Here is a 7,327-nt window from a genome sequence, read left to right as displayed (position 1 = left end):
AAGCGCTCCTGTTCAAGACCGAGACGGCAGAAAGCGTTTGTTTTCTTTATTTTATAAAAGCACAACGTTTTGTTGATATTGTGAGTGCCCACAAATAAAACTAGACCCTTTACAGTTTAGAATGATGTATGACTCTTACCTTTATGAGCAAAAATTACTGCGTATTTTAAGTTGTTTCCACTGTTAGAAAAAAATGCAAGTAATCGCGCTGGTGCCTCCATGTGCTGCTGAGATTCAGCTTCCACTCTCCTCACAAACGATTGGATATGCGTCTAACAGCGCACATTTATCTAGGTTAAACATTTAAACTAACATTGTGATATACTTGAACTGTTTTATATATAGATTTTATTTTAGGCAAGTCCTGATGATTTGAGAAGGCTAAATTGATCAAACATAGGCTATAGGCTATGATCAATTCACTGTCTGCCGCTGGCCTTTACTTAAAAAATGTATGTATGTATTTTAGGTGTGTAAATGTATAATTGCCTTTTGGTTATTTTTTCAGTTTTATTTAAATTTGTAGTTAAAATGACTCAAAATAAATGTATTTCAAAGTTTAGAATTAGACAGCCTTTGCACACAGGCTTACGCTGAAAACAACAAAATGGAACCTCAAGGTTGATCTAGGAAAATGTGTGCAAATGTATAGGGCCCCATTCCTATATTTTGCCTGGGGCCCCCAATTCACTAAATCCACCCCTGGTTACACTGATATCTGGAGTCTGGACTATTCTGCTTCTTGCGAAGTTAAGATTGTCTCAGTATTAAAAATTTTAATCTAAGCCTATGTGTACAGCCTGTTTAATTTTTGGGTCCACATTCTTTAGTCCTACCAGATTTTGGAAGTACCTTGGACTTTTGCATCTGATACATCACTATACTACGGTAGTGTTTTCTGAAGGCCAAAAAACACCTTTACAATTTTTTTAGTGTAACTAAAAGCCATTAAATAGCTCACAGAGAGAGAGAGAGAGAGAGAGAGAGAGAGAGAGAGAGAGAGAGAGTAGAGGAACTGTTATGGAGAAGTCATGCTCCACTTGAGCTCTTAAAACTTAAAGGGGTCATATGATGCAATTTCAAGTTTTCCTTTCTCTTTGGAGTGTTAAAAGCTGTTTATGAATAGATAAGATCCATAAAGTTGCAAAGACTAAAGTCTCAAACCCAAAGAGATATTCTTTATAAAATTTAAGACTCGTCCACGCCCTCCTAAAACACCTCGTTCAAACACGCCCCCACATGTCTACGTCACTGTGTGGGAAGATTTGCATAACACCGCCCAAATGTTCACGCAAAGAAAGAAGGCGTAATTTTGATTCTCGCTGTAGTATTGTTGCTGCCGCTGCCGCCATGTCATGGAGATGCTGTGTGTTTCGTTGTGAAAGCGAAACTACTTTGTTTGGTCTTCCAAAAGAGGACACGACTACAAATCAGTGGTTAAGTTGTATTTACAACACTGTTCCAGAACACTTCAACCCAAATATTCAGATGTGTGCAGCGCATTTTATGGAGGACTGTTTACTGAACCTGAAAGAGTAGCCTACAATGCTGGCTGTTCTGACTCACAGACTGTAAGTACATTTTCATATTTAAAGGAATTGCCACTGATGATTCAAACGCGAGTTTTGAGCAGTGTAGAGTAGCGCTTGTTGTTTTTCGTTTCTCCGATCACAAATGTAGACATGGTTTTATGTTTACATGATGCGATACGCAACACAACGCGTAAAAAGACAGTATAAGTCATTATAATCAGTAATTATGTCCCCACTGGATGCAACAAATGCCTCGTTTGTAATGGGTTTTATTGGTTTTGTCTCGTCGCGCCGGGACACAGCATCACAGTATGGTAAGAGGAATAACATTTCCGTCACAAGCTTGAGGTTTTCGGCCAATCACAACGCACTGGATAGCTGGCCAATCAGAGCACACCTCGCTTTTCAGACCGATGAGCTTTGTAAAAATCGACACGTTTCAGAAAGGTGGGGCATAGAGGAGAAACAATAATGTACAGTATGTGGAAAATAATGTTTTTTCTTTTACCTTAAACAGCATAAACACATTGCATTACACTAAATAATGTTCTTTTTAGCAACGTCATATAATAATAATAATAATTAATAATAATAATTTTATAATTTATGCATTTAGCAGATGCTTTTATCCAAAGCAACTTACAGTGCATTCAGGCTATATATTTTGTTATCCATTATGTGTGTTTCCTGGGAATCGAACCCATGACCTTTTGCGCTGCTAACACTGGAACATTATGACCCCATGCCATCATATGACCCCTTTAAAAAAAAATGTGCCTCTAGAGAGAACCAAAACTGACAATACCTACATTAAACTGAAGATAAAAACATAAAGAATCACAAGATAATAATGATTCAATTCAATTCTTAAAAAAAAAGCATCAAGGAGGATAGCGGAACTATACAGAAGAAACCTCCAAAACTTCAACCAACAAACAGGCAAGACAAAGTCACCACCTTCAACTAACATTATTTTCAACACTAGAATACAATAAGATAAGAAAGAGACAAATAACTGGTTGATTAAAGCTAAATTAGCAACAGTGAGTGAGTGACAGTTGGAAATGGAGGGAGCAGACAGAGGCAGAGGCAGCGCCCCCTCCCCCAAATAATCACATACCCACAGAAAATAAAGACTGTAAAAGACAAGAAAACATATAAACACAATCTACTCAAGGAAAACCCAGAGACTTTAATGGCTGACTACTTTCAAAAAGGAGACAGGTCCACTATCACAAATCTACTGCTCTACACTGAAAACTGCAATGCTTGGCACATTTGAATATATACAAGAATATAAAAAACACGGCATTTGTAATGGAAGACAAATACAAATTCATGAAGAAGGAGGAGACAACAGCAAAGCATTTCTGACTGTAAATATATATCACAGTGGAACCATGTTCCAAGGGAATGAAGCATGTCTCAGCTCTGTCCAGGCAAACTTTCCCAGCCTAAAAGCTCTGGCAGAGAGTGAGAAACAGACAGAGAGAGTAGACAGCCATGTTGAAACCAAGAGCTCAGGGATGGAGAGGAGGAGGACTGTGACACACAGCTGGAGCAGTCGGTCACTCAGATACGAAGCAGTCTGTCCCTACAGGAGGTTGAACTGGTGCTCTCACAGACAACATCCATCGAGCATATTCAGCACCTGGAAAACAAACTTCTTCAGCTCACCAGAGAATTTAAAGTTAGTGTTGAGGAGTTGAGAGGACACATTAAAAAACTGCAACAAGGCAACAAGAACCTGAACAATGAGCTGAAAAGCATCAGGGAAGAGCTGATCAGATATACAGCACAGATATACCCCAAACACCACAGAGATCAAGAAAGCACATCCAGAAATGCAGAAATAGTTATTTTAATGGACTCAAATTGGAGATTTATCAATGAAAAGCAGCTCTTTCCCAACCACAAAACATTAAAACTTTGGTGCCCCGAAAACAGAGAGTGCCCTTCAACAACAAAGAAAAACTTGGTGATCCCAGCCACATCCTCATACACGTAGGGACAAACGACCTGAGGACAAAACAGGAACGAGTGGCACAGTCAGTTACACAAGTGGCAATTAAAGCAACACATACTTTCCCAACATTGAAAATTATTTCACCATCCAGCTTCTTCTACAATTACCCCATCAACTTCGGTCAGAAATCTTGGTGTAACCTTTGATGACCAGCTGACCTTCAAAGACCACATTGCAAAGACTGCTCGATCTTGCAGGTTTGCATTGCACAACATCAGAAAGATCTACGTAACCTACGTAAAGACATTGTGAATGTGTTTGCTAAAAAATCTTAAAGATGTTGCCCTTGGCAGAACACCTGACAGTCCCTCAGAGAGCAACAGAGAATCCAGACCTTGTGCCACCATACCAGCAGCTGAAAAAACAGCCAGGACCCAGGACCCAGAGAAGCAACACCTAGACAGAGCAGAAGCCTGTTCCACAGCCAGAGCAGCAGGAGCAACGGAGCTAAGCTGCAGCCCTAAAAGGCCCAAATGACACCCACAGCACCAATCTAACGGAGATCAAGGACATGCTCAACTTAATCTGCACGCGGCTGATGGACTAGTCGTGCAGAGTAAAAAACACTGGACTGAACAACTACACTGCATAATTATACAGCATAAATAAATAAATGTCTACATAATGTACAAAAAAAATCAACTGGTTCAAGCTGGGTTGGTTCTATTCTATTTTTTATTGACCCCATGAAACCACTGACAATCACACTGTGGAACATTCAGGGCATTAACTCATCCAGTCTGGGATGTAAAACCAAGACCCTGGATTTTAAGAAGAGTGTTTTAGACATAGACATAATAATACTACAGGAAACATGGCGCAGAACTGATGAGGTCACTCTCTGTCCTCCAGGATATCATGAAATATCCATATCGTCCCAAAAACATACAAAAATGACACGCGGGACATATTCAGGGGGCACAATCATTTGGTACAAGCTTGAAATTGCTAAATACATCCAAATAATGAAAAAAGAAGAATTTCATATCTGGCTCAAAATTGATAATCAACTCAATCAAACTACGAAAGATATATTCTTATGTGCTCTTTATATTCCTCCCTCTGAATCTCCTTACTATAATGAAAACGTCTTTGAGACCCTCTACAGTCAAATCTACCACTTCCAGGCCCAGGGAAGTGAGCTGGTGTGTGGGGATCCCAAAGCCAGAACAGGATCCCTACCTGACTACACCACAGCCAGTGGGAATAATTATATATTTGGACAGAGCTTTCAACAAAACATTGTAATTTTTCCAAGGAATAACTCAGATTCCCAAATAAGTAAAAGCGGGAAGCTTCTGATGGAGCTCTGTCGAAGCATCGGTCTGTGCCTCGTCAATGGCAGGGTGAAAGGGGACTCTCTTGGAAGATACACCTACGGTTCATTTCATGGTTGCTCAACAGTTGCTTACATGATCACAGATCTAGATTTATTCTCTTTCAAAGCATTCACGGTCAAACCACTAACACCTCTATCAGATCACAGTCAAATAACTGTGTATTTAAAAAAGGAAAGAAAATACTAACATACATCCACAACCCAGTAAGCTGTACAATATTAGAAAAAATTACACATGGGTCCAAATCAGCACTGAAAAATACCTGACTGCAATTTGACCACCCCCAAATGTGTTTACTTATGGATAACATTTATCCTCATAATGAATATGGCGTAAATCTAGCTGTAAAAAAACATAAATTACATATTTGATTATTTGGCAACAATATCTAATCTTAAAACCACTAAGAAAACTCATAAGCAAAAACAAGAGAACGAAAAATGGTTTGATTTGGATTGTAAAAGAATAAGGAAAAATTTAAGACAGCTTGCAAATCAAAAACACAGACAACCAGACAGTTCAGATGTACGCCTTCTTTATTACGAAGAGCTTAAAAAATATAAAAATACACTCTAAAAGAAGAAAGAACAGTACATCCTAAATCAACTGAAAACAATTGAATAGTCTGTCCATTCAAACAGTTTTTGGGACAACTGGAATCTTCTAAATAAAAAGAACCATGAAGAAATAACTATACTGAATGGAAACACCTGGACAAATACAAATCACAAATTCCGATTGGTCATAATGAAACTCTTCAACTTGGTTCTGAGTGTTGGTCATTGTACATGTACAACACTGGATGATTTCTTTTGAATCTCTTCAGACCTTAAAACTGTACATAAATTAAATTAGAACTTCTGACCTCCTAACTGAACTCCTTTTCACAAATTGAACATAGAAATAAAAACAGTATAAATAACCAAAAATAAACAACACAGTTCTTTCTTAGCTGTATTAAGTGCAAACAATAAGTGCAGCCATAATCAGATAGGCTACTCTCAATATTCAAAGTGCAAATAGAGACCACATTTTTCAAGCATGACACAGAGCTATAGACAACTGCACAACCTATTATAGCCTACATACTAATAACAGCCTATATATGTTATGTAGCCTAATTTGCGCGCATCAGAGAGTCGCTCTCAAAACGCGGGGTATTAGAATCGCTTTTGAATGCGTGCGCGCGTTTTACTTTCGGTTTCGATTTAAGGATTGCACGAACTCTCAGCGGTGCTGGGCGTGCATTCTACAATACAAGACATTAATATTGTCAGACGCTCTGCAACGAATTCTTATGGACAAGTGAGGGTCTTTTTTGTTCACGCTGAAGTAAATTTCAAATAATAATAATAAAAAAACAGTCTGGCCAATCCGAGGCCCCTGCAAACGTGGGGCCCCTAGGCTGCAGCCTAAGCAAGCCTGTGCGTTAATCCTTGCCTGCACACCACACACACACATGTTGTGTTTCCATGTTTTATGAGGACATTCCATAGACGTAATGGTTTTTATACTGTACAAACTGTATGTGCTATTGCCCTACACCAACCCTACCCCTAAACCTACCCCTTACAGGAAACTTGTATGATTTATAAGCTTGTTTCCTCATGGGGACCTCAAAAATGTCCCCACAAGGTCAACATTTACTAGTATTACTATCCTTGTGGGGACATTTGGTCCCCATAACGTGATAAATACCAGGTACACACACACACATACACAGTCTGGTCAGCTATCCTTGTGGGGACTCTCCATAGGCGTAATGGTTTTTCTACTGTACAGACCGTATATTCTATTGCCCTACACCAACCCTACCCCTAAACCTACCCCTTACAGGAAACTTTCTGCATTTTTAGATTTTCAAAAAACTTAATTCTGTATGATTTATAAGCTTTTGTACCCATGGGGACCACAATTTAGGTCCCCACCGTGACACGAGTCCCCATGAGTCTGTGTGTATTCAGGTTTAAGTCCCCACCAGGATATATAAACCAGCACACACACACACACACACCACTAAATTGTTCGTAGAATTCAAAAATGTTGATTTGTTCTACTTTTTAAATGTATATACATGCATGTTATTGTTGCATATAAATCTGTTCTAGATTCAATGTAAACACTATGCTTTGGCAATACATTGTAACAATTGTCATGCCAATAAAGCACATATTGAATTGAATTGAATTGAATTGAGAGAGAGAGAGAGAGAGACTTTTGACTTTTACAAACCCTTTATTCTACACAAAATTAAAAACTTTAAATACATATATTCTCATTCACAATAAACATCAAACATTACACTGTACATTCCTACTTGTCTGTTATAAAAGACACAATAAGTTGCATTACCAATTAAAAGCCAAACTCATTCACTATAACCAGAGAAAGAGAAAGAGAGAGAGAGAGAGAGAGAGAGAGAGAGAGAG

Source organism: Sinocyclocheilus grahami, unplaced genomic scaffold (genome assembly GCF_001515645.1).
Source record: "Sinocyclocheilus grahami isolate Dianchi unplaced genomic scaffold, SAMN03320097.WGS_v1.1 scaffold13.1, whole genome shotgun sequence".
Lineage (NCBI taxonomy): Eukaryota > Metazoa > Chordata > Actinopteri > Cypriniformes > Cyprinidae > Sinocyclocheilus > Sinocyclocheilus grahami.
This window is presented reverse-complemented; position numbering follows the sequence as displayed.